At 43.5% G+C, this 7903-nt stretch overlaps 1 protein-coding gene across 1 annotated transcript in view; it reads right to left on the bottom strand.

Moving 5' to 3' along the window:
• TLR8 (toll like receptor 8) overlaps window positions 1-7017 on the bottom strand; it is an 18159-nt gene extending 11142 nt beyond the window's left edge. Inside the window, exon 1 of the mRNA XM_019651188.1 lies at window positions 6867-7017. The gene's annotated coding sequence lies outside the window, so the exon portion shown is untranslated. The remainder of the gene's footprint in view (window positions 1-6866) is intronic.
• Window positions 7018-7903: the final 886 nt, after the last annotated feature.

The following is a 7903-nucleotide window of genomic DNA, read 5'->3' on the forward strand; positions in this document are numbered from 1 at the left end:
GCGCAATGATGGTGCCAACTTGGGCCAGTGAAGCAACGTCCTCCACAACTAGACTGAAGAACAAAACGAAAGCAACTTGTCTGTTCCCCTTCCCCAATTCCCCAATAAAAATCTTTAAAAAAAAAGATATAACCAATGAATAAATACTGTCCAACCTGGCAGGGGAGAAATGGCAACTCTGTGAACAAAACAGAGAAATGGCAACGATGCAAGAAAAAAAAATAGAGAACTGGCAACTCTACAAATAAAACAGAGGGGGAAAAACAGTAATTATACAAATAAGGCAGAAAGTGAAACTATGCAAATCAAACAGAGAATGAGAGAGCAGAGAGACAGACAGAGACAAAGAGAGAGACAGAGAGAGAGAGAAGGAACACTTCTGTTGTTTGAGCCTGACAGTTAAAGGTTCCCATGAAAGTGACAGTAAATGACAAGGACCCTAACAAGATCAGAGAGGGCATAAGAGGAGATGACAGCAGACAAGGACCACCTAGGATGTTGAGGAAGGTGGAGAGCACGGGGTTGAGCAGTAGGTGGCGGGGCGGAGAAGCCAAAGGGTCAGCTACAGCAAAGTCCATTTACATCACAGAAGTCTAGAAAGACTCTGGAGCTCAGGCAGCAGTCATGGCAGGGGGTGCTGCCCGATGGATTGATTGAGAGTCCGCATGAAAAGTTACACCCTCCTGGTCCCCTCGCTGAGACTTACTGCCTCAAAAGGTCGAATCCAGAGCCTTGGGTTCAGGACCTCAGGCACAAGTGAAGGCACAGGAGAACTGCCAAAGGGAAAACATGAGGCTCAAGACAGTCTATGTCTGGAGCGCAGAACCCCATCTACTTACCTCCCCCAGCTCTAGGAACTCTGACAGCCCTCGGCTTATGAACATCACACTCCAGCACCCCAGGCAGGAGACTGGAGGATCTTGCTGGGAAAAGAGTCAGGCCCAGTAGCGGGGCTGCAAGTGCCAAATTTAAGGGATACCCAAGAACTTAGTCATCCAGGTGAATACTATTTTAAAAACCAAAAATCCCTGCTGGACATGATATCAACATTTCAAACAAGAACAGACTCTGACCCTGGACTTGGAAGGCCCTGCTCCACCTGCCTCACCCTCGTCCCGGCTCTGGTTCTGATAAAACTTGATTTACTGAAACAGGCAACCAGCCTGCGGTCCGGAGCTTGCCGATTTGATTTTGAAAAAAATAATATTAAAATATTATTCATCTTGATGACTGAGTTTTTGGGCACCCTTCCTCCCTTAAATTTCGTACCCAAAGCAAATGCCTCGCTTCCCTCACCCTAGTCCTGGTCCTGCACCACAGAAAAGATCTCCCTTGGCATTGGCACACCCTAGTCCAAAGCTGATCACATCCATCATCTTAGGCTGAGACTCATCCATAGACTGGGAAGCCCTGCTCTTGCAATTGGAGTTTCTAACCAGCTCTTTGGTGCCTCTCTCTTCAGAATGAAATAACAGCCAGCCCCAGTCACCTGGGAATTTGCCCAGTATGAAAGGGAGGTCAACACAAGAAAAAGAAACAAAAATCAGAGAACCCCAAATTGGTAGAGTCAGGCCTCTGCCACTCAGGACAGTGGTTTATGGTTTCTTTTCTTAATGTGGATCCTCTCTCAATCCCCTCTCTGCAATTATGAAATCTTGAAAGATCTGAGCACCAGATGATTTTGTTTTGCTTTTCGTACTGTGTTTGGCAGCAAAACCTGATTCGAACTGACCTGAGGCTGCCATCACCTTCATCTAGCCACTTAGAGTGAGCATTCTACTTTCAAGGCAGAAACAGCCGTGGGTGTGACCTGGACCCGTTGAAAGTGTTTTGTAATAATATCAAATAGGTAACATATTATCTTGCTAAAATAAGAATTCTGGACTTTAACACAACTCTGGCCCACAGGTTTCAGATAAGGACTCGTGCATCGATACGTAAATCTCCTTCATTGGAGACACGTTAGCAATTCCTGAATTTTCCTGTGCTTGTGCTATATCAGAAAACAGAATGCGAGTGGATGTCAAAGGGGCCAAATTATGATGCTCATGTACTCGACGTACTAGGGCCTTCATGGGCCTCTCCCTCCATTAAAAATAAAAAGGGCCAGCCGAGTGGCGCGATGGTTAAGAGCTGGCTTGGGATGCTGGAGGGCCCCGGTTCGGATCCCACATATGAGGGCCAGTGACACTGCCCTCTACAGCTAAGATGCTGAACAATAGCTCAACCTGGAGCTGGGCTGCTGTGAGTCGCCGGCGACGGCGTAGGCTGCAGCCCCTGCGGCAGTGGGTTGCCATGGGCTACCGTGTGTAGCCAGCAGCCAGCGTGAGCGGCCAGCAGCTGCTGTGAGCGGCCATCCAGAGGCCAGCGACTGATCTGCCTCACCCGGGAAGAGTGCAATGATGGTGCCAACTTGGGCCAGTGTGAAGCAACGTCCTCCACAACTAGACTGAAGAACAAAACGAAAGCAACTTGTCTGTTCCCCTTCCCCAATTCCCCAGCACTGTTCCCATCCCCCCAATTCCCCAATAAAAATATTTAAAAAAAAAAAGTAAAAATCATACTTTATGATCCCATTGCTATAAAGATGAATGTAATCCAAGCTGGATTATATTAATTATTTTGCTGATTTTAAAAGAAATTAAAATCTTTGCTTAAATTATCATGGGCTGTAGGGCCCTGTGCCTTCTGTGCTTAAGGAGAAGTCAGCCCTGGGTGTCAATGATGGTATAATGGGGCTCAGATCAGACCCCCGGACATGAGTTAAGTAGGATACACTTCCTGGAAAGTAAATTAAGTGTTAGTTAGATTGGGAGCTGGTGAAGTAAAGACTAGGATTGAGTGGAAGTGGCAGGATAGAGAATAAAAAAAGGAAAGTGTTGCTGGTTAAATTATTTCCCTCCTCCCAAAAGATATGTCGAAGTAGTTTTAACCTCTGTACATGTGAACGTGACCTTATTTGGAAATAGGGTCTTTACAGATGGAATCAAGTTAAAATGAGATCACACTGGATTAGGGTGGGCCCTACTCCAATGACTGGTGTCCTTATAAGGGGAGAGACATTTGGACACAGACACACACAGGAAAGATGGCCACGCGAAGATGAAGGCAGAGGTTGTAGTGATGCAGGGAATGCCAAGGAGTGCCTGCCACCATCAGACGCTAGGGGAGAGGCATGAGACAGATTTTCCCTCTGAGACCCCAAGAAGAAACCAGTCCTGTCGAAAACACCTTGATTTTGGACTTCCGGCCTCCAGAATTGTGAGAGGATAAACTTCTGTTGTTTTGAGCCACCAAGTTTGTGGTACTCTGTTACAGCAGCCACAGGTAAATGGCTGAACTTGAGACAAGTTCAAGCTGCCAGGAAAAGCCCTTTGTCCGGACATGTCAGTGAGCTCACTGCACAGAACACCCTGAGGAGGATGACTGGGTTTTCATGGTCTGGATCTTTCACTGAGTGTTCCCAGAAAAAAAAAATTGAGACCCATTCCTGTAAAGAAACCATGAGTCACACCCCAAAAGAAATCTGCTTATCATCCCCTCCCTGACAAATACAGCTGTTGCTAGCTATTGAGGAAGTGATTTCACAACTATTTTCCTATTTTCTGCACAGAATCAGTTCTTTAGTTGAGTCCATGGCACACGATGAGCCAGTTCTCTCCTTTGAGTTCTGAAGGAGCCCAATGGTGCAATGAAAACGGCCTGTCTCAGTCCTCGCCCAAATATTCCTCCTCAACTTGGACCCCAGCGGACACCGAAAACACACTTTTGAAAGACCAGTGCAGTTTGAAGGACAGCTCAGAAAAGTCTACCTTTGCTGAGGCACCTGGGAGTCAGAGTGAGCCACAGGGCCACCCCCAGAACCCAGCCCATGGGGTAAGAGCTGTGGGCAGGGCAAAGACTTGGTGCAAAAAACCTGATCCTGCTAAATAAATGCTAAAATAAATCCTGCAGGTTTTCCTAATAATCTAAGGTGAAGATGGTCTGTGAGGTGCCCAACACTGGCTTTTTGAAACAAATGGCTTTTAATCTTTGCATACCCCTTTCCTAGGCTGCAAGCAGTGATTTTGTAATGATGCCTCCTTCTCTGTCCTCAAAGCCTTCCTTTGCCAACATGTGGTTTGCTTCAGCCCATCTCCTCAGCTGCACCCCTTTCTCAGGATGGGTCCTTCTGATGCCCCGTAATACTAAAGTGTGAAGAGAACCTATTGATTATAAGATGTGATTAATCCCCCGAATTGAATGACTTAGTTGTTTGGCCATGACGTGGGATTCAACCAGAACTGATTTTTTGCCAAACTGGAAATATTTCTAATTTTTCATGGGTTCTGGTTCATTCACATTGAGTATGTTGACAACTGGTACATTATGAAAGTAAATTAATGAAGAAATGGTTGTACAGATAGGATTTATCACCTTAGGTGAAATTTACAATTAATAATAGATACTTTATTTTACCTATTTCAAATTTGATGGATTCACTAACAGCTTTGGAAGACAAAGGAAACCACTACCACATTAAATGCACATCTCAATGAAGGGATGGATCCTTATTTCATATACCTAAAAATAATAAAAATTATTCTATGTGAATTCCAGGAAATATGGTGCACTCTCCCATGAGGCAGACACTGGGCTGAGAGCGAGTCATTCATTTCCTGGTTTAATCCTACAAATCAGTGAGGTGGATGTCATCAGAAGCCCCCGTTTTACAGATGTGGAGCCTGAGGCTTCACAGAGGCTGATTTACCCAAGGACACTCAGATGGTAGGCAGGTGGCAAAGGTGAAACGGAGCCTACATGCACCTGAGCAGTTAAGAATTTTGTAGGGCTGGAACCCAGGCGCCAGTTAGCAAGACCTGGTTTTGATTACCCACCTTGCCTTTCTGCACCAATTAGTCGACCACAGAGCACTCTGTAATCCCATAGAACTGGAAATCCACTGGTTTTAGACATACACACCAACTAGTAGCTCTTTGTAACCATCTGAAAAGTCAACACAGCCCATACATACTAACGCCGATCCACAACCACGGGTGATGCGCTTACATTTCCTGTGCCTTTATAGCCCTGAGTAGTCATAAATTGGGGATAATAGTTTAAAAAATAACAAATCCTTCAACTCCATTTAATAACTCAGCTAAACTCAAATACGTTCCATTGGAACGATGTTCCCCTCAATAGACCCAGGAGGTGACACTAAGACACAAACAACCTCCAACTGAGTTTCAAGGATGAGCCCTGGGGAATGACACCCTCCCTTAAGGGACACACCTCCATAATTCATAAGTCTGGGGTTTCCATAAGACAGCCTCCTGTCTCATAATCCTCCATGCCATGTCAGGATTATTACATGGAAGGATGAAGGGCAGGCAACTGGAGCAGAAAATAAACTTCATCAACTGCCCTCACCCTGCTCCCCAGCCTCGGCTTTTCAGATAAGTCATTCCCGGAACTGTTATTTTGTTCTCTGAAATCAAACCAAGGGGCTAATGAATAAGCTTCAGATCTCCCTATAGCCTTGTCACCCCTAAAAAAGGACTGTGCTCTTTAGTGAAAGGACTGAAAGAGCTGTCCAGGGACTGCTGTAAGGCAGTGGTCCTCACCTGTGGCTGCACATTGAGATACCTGGAAAGTTAGAAAGCTACACTGCCCAGCTGCCACTCCCCAGGATTTTGATTTCATTGGTCTGGGGTTCAGACCCACAGCGGAGCGTTTTCAAACCCCCTCTGTGGTTCTAAGACACAGTCCAGGCTACGCCCATGCTCTGAGGCCAGGAATCAGCTAGGTTTTTGACTTCCACCTCCCACCTGTGGGAGGGAGCCAGGGAATTATTCTAAGTGTAATTTGATTTTATTATTATTCTATTTTCCACTTCCTTACAATATATTGGCTACTGCAGCAGTTTACAAACATAAAATAGAAATTAACTTCCATTGCCATTCCACACGTGTCATTGGCCCTGTTGGCTCAATTCCTTATGGGCCATTGAAGTTATTTTGTAAAGCATCATAAATTTCAGCGCAGAATTAATTTACTTTCAAGGTCTATAATGGGCATCAAATGGATGCAGAAACACTTACCTAAAAAACTTAAATATACGTTGAAGGATGGTAAAAAATGACTCCAAGAACTTTAATAAGCACTAAGTGAGCGTGGAAAAAATATAAGGTAAATTTTGGATGAGCTTCTCTTGCAATCAGACTCCTCAATTGTCCTTAGATCTCATTGTGTTTTCTAGAAAACGTATCATTTTTAAAAATTATAAAGTTTGTTTTTCAGTCTGCCAGTTCTTGACAATAACAAAAACTGACCACCTGCTATGCCTAAACACTAGAGTATGTAAGTTTAGAAATAGTAACATGTTACTTAAAAACTCCTACCCAGAAAAGTAATTAATATTGAACATTATGCTCCTTGTAGGATGTTAATTTCAGGCTTTGCCTTGGCACTAGCAAGTGACTAGTGAGTATGCGAGGGGGCAGAGTTTGTCCTTTTCTTTAGAAGTAGCAAAGGAGAAAAGCCTTCCCACCCACTTCACCTCCAACCCATCGGCTCTAGAAGAGAATATTGTTTCTGGCAGGACCAGAAAGTAACGTTCCAGTTCAATTTCTAACTTGGAATTGGCTTCTTTTGCTGTCCAAAAGAATAAGACCACTGCATTTGATTTTCAAAATTTCCTGCATACCAGTCCACTTTACCTACATTTAGAGTTGTTTCAGTACGTCACTTTTTTATCCTTATTTGCCCATTCATCACTTAACTCTGTTCACACCATTAACTCTGTTCACATCAAACCATATTTTGGGGTTCAGAAATCATATATTTTGCTGGAAAGCTTTGTTAAAAGAATAGAAGCGACTTACCCCTTTTCTGCTGTTGGTCCTCCTAATCTCTCATTCCACAGCCTGCATGCACGCAGCACAGCAGAATGGTACCCTCTGTATGGTGGATGCACACGAAGAAGATGCACACACTGGCCAACTTCCTAAATTGGTCACTTTACCATCAGTGGAACCCAGCATGTGGTTTGCAGAAGTTTATGTGGGAAGGAGGAAACGGATTTCTTCACTGTTGCTAAATTAGTTATTGACTGTGCTGCAAAATTTCAAAACTGAAATCGGGGGGAGAAAAGTCATTTATAAAATGATTTAAATAAAACCCGAGCTACAGATACATGGTGTATTTCTGTGAGTTTGTGTATATTTGTGTGTATGTGTGGCTGTGGCTGCAAGGAGCCTCCCCAAACTGTTACAGCAGTTAGTTCTGAAGAGTAATGTTAAGGGGAAATGAGGGAGAGAATTGGGGACATTTTTTTTTTACTTAAAAAAACTCTAGGGTGTTTTTTTTCCAATTATAGTTGAAATTCTATATTATTTTGTATTAGTTTCAGGTGTACAGCATCGTGGTTAGACATTAATAGAATTTACTAAGCGATGCCCCCAATAAGTCTAGTATCCATCTGGCACATACACTTATTATAATATCATTGACTGTATTCCCTATGCTGTACTTTACATCCCAGTGACTATTTTGTAATCACTAATTTGTACTTCTTAATCCCTTCCCCTTTTCCACCCAGCCCTCTAGCCCCCTCCTATCTGGAAGCCATCAGCTTGTTCTCTGTATCTATGTGTCTGTTTCTGGTTTTTTTTTTCTGTTAGATTTTTTTTGGTTTATTTATTTTATTCTTTAGATTCCATATATAAGTGAGATCATATGGTATTTGTCTCCCTCTTTGACTTATTTCACTTAGCATAATACCCTCTAGGTCCATCCATGTTGTTGCAAATGGTAAGATTTCATTCTTTTTTATAGCTGAGTAATGCTCCATTGTATCGTGTATGTACCACCTCTTTAGTCATCTATTGATGGACATCTAGGTTGCTTCCACATCTTGGCT

The sequence above is a fragment of the Hipposideros armiger genome, unplaced genomic scaffold (assembly GCF_001890085.2).
Source record: "Hipposideros armiger isolate ML-2016 unplaced genomic scaffold, ASM189008v1 scaffold_155, whole genome shotgun sequence".
Lineage (NCBI taxonomy): Eukaryota > Metazoa > Chordata > Mammalia > Chiroptera > Hipposideridae > Hipposideros > Hipposideros armiger.